This window comes from Primulina huaijiensis, chromosome 9 (assembly GCF_012295235.1).
Source record: "Primulina huaijiensis isolate GDHJ02 chromosome 9, ASM1229523v2, whole genome shotgun sequence".
NCBI classification, from domain to species: domain Eukaryota; kingdom Viridiplantae; phylum Streptophyta; class Magnoliopsida; order Lamiales; family Gesneriaceae; genus Primulina; species Primulina huaijiensis.
In genome coordinates, this window is record NC_133314.1 from 12906962 (window position 1) to 12914426 (window position 7465).

Below are 7465 nucleotides of genomic sequence, written 5' to 3' on the forward strand. Positions count from 1 at the left end.
TTTCATTAATACTTGGTTGTTTACATAAATTGAACACATTAAGTTCTAGAGTCATATTTCCAAAAGACAATTTCATTATTCCATTTCGACAATTAATTAAAGCATTTGAAGTTGCTAGAAATGGTCGTCCCAATATTACTGGAATTTCATTATGTACTTCTATTGGTTGTGTATCCAAAACAATAAAATCTACAGGATATATGAATTTATCAACTTGAACCAACACATCTTCTACAATACCTCTAGGTATTTTGATTGACCTATCCGCCAGTAAGAGAGTAACAGAAGTGGGTTTTAATTCTCCTAAATTAAGTTTTTCATAAACTGAATAAGGAAGTAAATTCGCACTTGCTCCCAAATCTAACAAAGCTTTTTTAATTTTATTTTCTCCAATAATACATGAAATTGTTGGACAACCAGGATCTTTATATTTTAAACTAGAATTATTTTGAAAAATAGAACTTACTTGTTCAGCCAATAATGCTTTCTTCTTCACATGCAATTTTCTCTTCACAGTACATAAGTCTTTTAAAAATTTTGCATATGAAGGTACTTGTTTAATAGCATCTAATAATGGAATATTTATCTTTATTTGTTTAAAAACTTCATAGATATCAGAATCATTTTTAAGATTTGTTAATGCATGAGGAAATGGTGGAGGTTTATTTGATTAATTTACTATTTCAGATGATTTATCATTCAACATATTATTTTTAGAATTTGAGATATCATCATTCTCAAAAGTATCAGGATTATCATCCTTACTCTTTGATTTTAAATGATCCTTGTTTTCATTACTATATGGATCATTAACTATTTTACCACTTCTAAGAGTAAAACAGATTTTATTTGATCAATTTTTTTATTTTTAAATTTTTGATTTTGATTTTTAGAATTAGGTTGAGGTTGAGATGGAAATTTTCCTTTTTCATGAATATTAAGTGCAGATGCAAATTTTGCAAGAGTTTCTTTCAAATAACTCATAGATTGACTATTTTGAATATTGATAAACTCTTGCTTTTGGATAAATGCATGAATTACATCTTCAAAGTTTTTTCTTGGAGGTGTAACATAAGGAATATAACCTTGATGATTTTGGTTATTTTGAAAATATTGTTGTGAGGGTTGTGCATTATTATCATTTCTCCAACTAAAATTAGGATGATTTTTCCATCCAGGATTATATGATAGTGAAAAAGGTTCTAGTATTGGTTTTTTATAATTGTTAACATAATTTGCTTGTTCATGGATACATTTTTTAAATGAAAGTAATGTTGGACAATGTTTTGTAGTATGATCATGTGTATCACATATATGACAAACAATTTCTTGAATACTTTTTAATTGACCACTCTTTTTCATTTCTAATGACTCAATTTTTCTTGCTAAAGATGTGAGATTAGCTTGAATATCTATATCATCTTTAAAATTATAGATACCACTCCCATTTGTTGAATTATTGATTTTAGTTGTTGGTGGTTCTATTGTGCCTATATTATCCCAATTTTGAGCATTTTCTGCTAATGAATCCAAATACTTCATAGCTTCATTTGAGTTTTTATCTTGAAAAGTTCCATTACACATGAATTCTATCATTTGCCTATCTTTAGGTATTAGATCTTCATAAAAGTGAGAAACCATTCTCCATGTTTCAAAACCATGATGTGGGCATGCATTAAGTAATTCTTTATATTTATCCCAACATTGATAAAATGTTTCTCCTTGTTTTTGAGAAAAATTAGTAATTTGTCTTTTAAAAGAGTTTGTTTGGGAAGGAAAACACTTTTTGAGAAATTGTTGTTGCATTTCTTCCCATGATCTTATTGAACTTGATCTCAAATTTTGTAGCCATGTTTTAGCTTTATCTTTTAAAGAAAAAGGGAAAAATTTTAATCGAACTATATCCATGCTACAATTTTGATCATTATAATTGTTACAAACTTTCTCAAATTCTCTTAGATGTAAATATGGATTTTCAGAATCTAAGCCATGAAAATTTGGTAAAATTTGAATAATTTGAGGTTTAAAGTTGAAATTAGATGCATCAAGAGGAAAAACTAAACAAGATGGAGNATATATATATTACTATCAAGTGATCCATATAAGTAAGCTGTAACAACATCCATAAGACGTATTTCTAAATTTTCAGATACCGCCAAGCTAATCAAATACCGAAACGTAATTGCATCCATCACGGGAGAATACGTTTCTTCATAATCAATTCCACGCCTTTGAGAAAAATCTTGTGCAACAAGTTGAGCTTTATATCTATTTTATTTTTCTCATTTCGCTTTCGAATAAAAACTCATTTGTATCCAACAGGTTTTACACCTTTAGGTGTAAGAACTATAGGTCCAAAAACATTACGTTTATTTAGCAAATTCAATTCAACCTGGATGACATCTTTCCATTTTATCCAATCCTGTCAATTTTTACATTCACCAAAAGATTTTGGTTCATGATCTTCATTATCATTTATGATGTCTATTGCCACATTATAAGAGAATATATCATCAATTTCTTCTATATATTTTCGGTTCCATATTTTTCCAGTATTAATATTATTGATAGAGATTTCACGATTCTCGTCAGTTTGTGGTTCTGATAGAACATTTTCATCATCATGTGTTTCTTCAAGAACATCATTCTTTATTTTGTGATCATCTTGTGTTTCTTCAGGAACATCATTTTTTATTTTGTGATCATCGTGTTTCTCATTAATTTTTTTTCGAGGATTTTTATCCTTGGAACCGATTGGCCTTCCACACTTCATGCGTTTAATGACATCATGAGTATCTTCAATTTGTTTCTTCAGAATTTCAATTCGAGCAGGTACATTTGCAGCATGTATATATGATTTAGTTACCCCTTTTGTGCCTACAAATGCATATGGTATTTGATTTACTATTCTTTGCAAGAGCACAATTTGCTGTACATCTTTTTCACATTGTTTTGTTCTTGGATCCAGATATAACAATGATGATACATACCATGTAATTTCCTTTTCGGTATGTTTCTGTTCTCCCCCTAACATTGGGAAGATTTCCTCATTGGCAATCAGCAAAACGTGCTGTGAACACGTCACCTGTATGAGGTTCAAGATATCGAATGATTGATGGATTATCATAACCGATATAAATTCCAATCTTTCTTTGAGGTCCCATTTTCTTTCGTTGAGGTGGTGCAATAGGCACATACACCATACATCTAAAAATTCTCAGATGAGAAATGTCTGGTTCTTTACCAAATGCAAGCTGCAATGGGGAGTATTTATGATATGCACTTGGTCTGATGCGAATTAATGCAGCAACATGTATAATTACATGTCCCCATATAGAAATAGGGAGATTTGTTTTCATAATCATTGGTCTAGCAATCATTTGCAGACGTTTAATCAATGATTCAGCCAATCCATTCTGTGTACGTACATGAGCAACATGACGCTCAACAATGATTCCCATAGACATACAATAATCATTGAAAGTCTGGGAACTAAATTCACCAGCATTATCAAGTCTAATTTTCTTGATTGTATAATCGAGAAATTGATTCCTCAATTTTATTATTTGAGCAAGTAATCTTGCAAATGCAACATTTCGAGTTGACAAGAAACATACATGTGGCCATCTGCTGGAGGCATCAATCAATACCATAAAGTATCTGAATGGTCCACATGGTGGATGAATTGGTCCACAAATATCACCCTGAATACGTTCAAGAAACATTGGTGATTCAGTTTCGATTTTGGCTAGTGATGGTCTTTTAATAAGTTTTCCAAGAGAATATGCTTTACATTGAAACTTATTATTCTGAAAGATCTTCTGGTCTTTCAACGGATGACCATGTGTATTTTCTATAATTCTTCGCATCATTGTTGAACCAGGATGTCTTAATCGATCATGCCAATTAGTTAATATTGAAGAATTATCAACTACCAAGTTTGATTCAATTGAACTATATGTGTATAATGCAATCCAGTAGGGAGCATTGCTAGTTTTTTAATCACATATTTCTTTCCTGATTTATATGTGATAAGACACATATATTTCTCATTCCCTTCATCTATTGTTTGAGTATCATACCCATGGGAATATATATCATTAAAACTCAACAAATTTCTTTTCGATTGTGGTGAATACAAAGCATCATTGATCAAATATTTTGTACCATTAGGTAACAAAAATTGTGCTTTACCACAACCTTTAATCAAGTCTACAGGACCTGATACTGTATTCACCATTGTTTTTGTTGGTTTTAGTTCCAAGAAATATCTTTTATCTCGGAGAATAGTGTGCGATGTACCACTATCAGGTATTCAAACTTTTATGGGATTAGTTCCTTGTTTAGCTTTATTCATGGCATTTTCAATATTTGAACTTCAAAAATATGCAATGAAAAAAAAATTACTGACAATACATATGTAAATATAACACATATCATAATTGTTTTCATGATATCTTTTCAGTGGGTGGTTCGTGACGCCCTTTTGAGATGAATAAAAATAACTATCTCGATTGTTTTCAAAGCCACAGCCTCGACCACGACCACGACCACGACCAATTCCACGTCCACGTCCACGACCACGACCACGACCACGACCTCGACCTCGACCAAAACCTTTTCTTTGAATTTAATTTTGGTTTCCAAGTTTAAATTCATTTTTACTTACATCATTTACTTCTGGAAATGCTGTTGATCCAGTGGATCGGGACTAATGATTTCTCATTAGAAGCTCGTTGTTCTTTTCCGCCACAAAAAGACAGGCGATGAGTTCAGAATATCTCGCAAATCCACGCACTCTATATTGTTGCTGTAGAGTTATATTTGAAGCATGAAACATGGAAAATGTTTTTTCAAGCATTTTCGATTCTGTAACCTCATGTCCACAAAATTTTAGCTGCGAGATTATTCGATACATCGCTGAATTGTAATCATTAACTTTCTTAAAATCTTGGAATCTTAACATATTCCATTCATCACGGGCGGTCGGAAGTATAACTTCCCTTATATGTTCAAATCTTTCTTTTAATCCTTTCAACAGAGCCATGAGATCTTTTTCGATGAGATATTCACATTTTAAACCTTCATCAAGATGACGACGCAAAAATATTATAGCTTTTGCTTTTTCTTGTGATGAAGATATACCATTTTCTTTAATGGTTTTGCTTAGACCCAATGACTCAAGATGCATTTCTACATCGAGATTCCATGGCATATAATTTTTTCCCGTAATATCGAGTGCAACAAATTTGAGATTTGCCAAGTTTGACATGGCGGTACTGAAAAAAATTATGATGCATTATATTAGTTAATGAATATTACAATACAAAGTAATAGACAAACAACAAATACAAGCATTCGTAAAAAAAAAAAAAAACACGAGGAGAATATTCTCTGATAAATACAAGATTCGTGAGTATTATAACAAAAATAAATAAAAATAACCTTGAGAAAGCCATCTTCTTTTTTCTTCAAAAATTTGATGAAAAATAATTTTTAGAGAAGAAGAGAAAGTTGGAGTGATTGAATGTGTTTGTGAGATCATATTTATAGGGCAAAAACTAGCCGTTTTGTTACCGTTTATGACCGTTGGTGTACAAAAAATAAATGTATGTATTTGTATAATTTTATGATAATAATATGGTGTATATAATATTAGTCATGTTTAAATAATTATGTATATCATATCACATTATTATAATGAGGTGTTATAAGGTATTTTGTTTAAAAATCTTATGTGCTTTTATACTTGTCGTATCCCTTACAGGGAGTGTGGGATGTCGTCTTAACGTCCTCCCAGGATTTATAACAAGTTTTTTGAAAAATTTATTTTTATTATTTCTGATCTTTATTATATAATAACATTATATGATTTAAATATATACACAATAAATAAATAAACAATAAAATAAATATTATTACTTTTGTTACCTTTTTCATCTGTTTTGGAGCTTGGAAAAATATGGAGGACTTTTAAAGCTTCGTGCTGATAACGTGTTGTGAAAAAGTAAAGATTTACGGTAAAAAATAAAAATCTCAAACTCTCAAAATTATCACACTACACACTTTATAATATTTTTCTCTCAACTCATTTGTGATTTTCTTTACAAATGAAAGATCTATTTACAGAAAATTTTTGAAAATAATCCAAAAATAATTACATCATTACATTCATTACCACACACTAATTTTAAATATTTACAACTCTTATTTTCAACATTCAAATATTACAACTCATATTTTCAACACTCCTATTATTTTTCAACAATTTTATAAATTTAATGAAACTTAAATTTTAAAATATAGGTTTTAACATATAATAAATTATTAATTTTAAGTTTCATCAACTAGGCATGTATGATGCAGGTGATCATGTTGATGAAGAGGCTGCAGGTGCCGAATTCTGAGTAGACATGGTTGGATGTGCGCACATGACCCGAGGACCACATTTTTCGCACATTACGTTTTTATGGGTTTAGGGTGGACATGAACATTTTAATACGCTGGTTTTGATATGTTGATGATTACTAGGATTTTTACTTGCTTATTTTTACGCACATTTTTTATGGATGAGTTGGCCATATTTTAAACTTCAATATTTTACTTGTCATTTGATTACGGTTATTTTCAAAGGCGTTTTTTCCATTAGTCCTGCATACATGCATTTAAATGGGATTTTCCCGTATCAGCTTTAAAAAAAAAATTCTAATAGCATTTTAAGCAGTAGACGTTTCAGTTGGTATCAGAGCAAGGGTTATCTATAGGGTTGTGCCACCGCCAACTTCTGCAGCTCAGTCTTCTAACCTCAAGTCTGTAAGATTTTATGTTTTAAATGTTTTTACTGCTATCACGATTATAGTACATGTTTAGATGCTTTAAGGATTTAAGGATTTACTATTTTAAAAACTAGATTAAATTACATGATGGGTTACGTTTTGAATTTGGAATGTATTCAAATATCATGCCTCCCACATGCACTCCCAGTACAGATCGTCAGGATGATATTCCTGGAGGCGGTAGAGGCCCTCCACCACCACCACCACCGCCATTGGATGCAGCCACCCGCGTACTGGAGGGTATGGCTAGACTTTTGGAGCAGGCTCCCCGACCTCAAACTGACATATGTAAGCAGTTTTGAAAAGGCCCGTATTTCGTATCATAATTTTGCGGAATTATTAAAAATTTTCTAAATAAATAAATAACTTGCCCAATTTATAAAATAAACATGTAAATAATATTAACTTTAAAATAACAGCGGAAGCAAATATTATTTTCAAACAACAATTTAAAAAAATCCAATGTATTAAAACTGAGTTTGAATAATAAAAGGTGCATAAATTAAAACATGAGGTCCTCGGGTTTACTACTGCTGCCACAAGATCGCTCACTGGTCTACGCCCTCCGTCTCGACCTCATCAGTACCTACAACAATCAAGTCTAGTGAGTCTAAAGACTCAACATGTAT

At 31.1% G+C, this 7465-nt stretch overlaps 1 non-coding gene across 1 annotated transcript; it reads left to right on the forward strand.

The window, feature by feature from the left end:
* Positions 1–1654: 1654 nt before the first annotated feature.
* On the forward strand, positions 1655–1765 carry LOC140985456 (small nucleolar RNA R71). The gene has a single exon (XR_012176775.1). It is a non-coding gene; the product is annotated as a small nucleolar RNA R71 (small nucleolar RNA).
* Positions 1766–7465: the final 5700 nt, after the last annotated feature.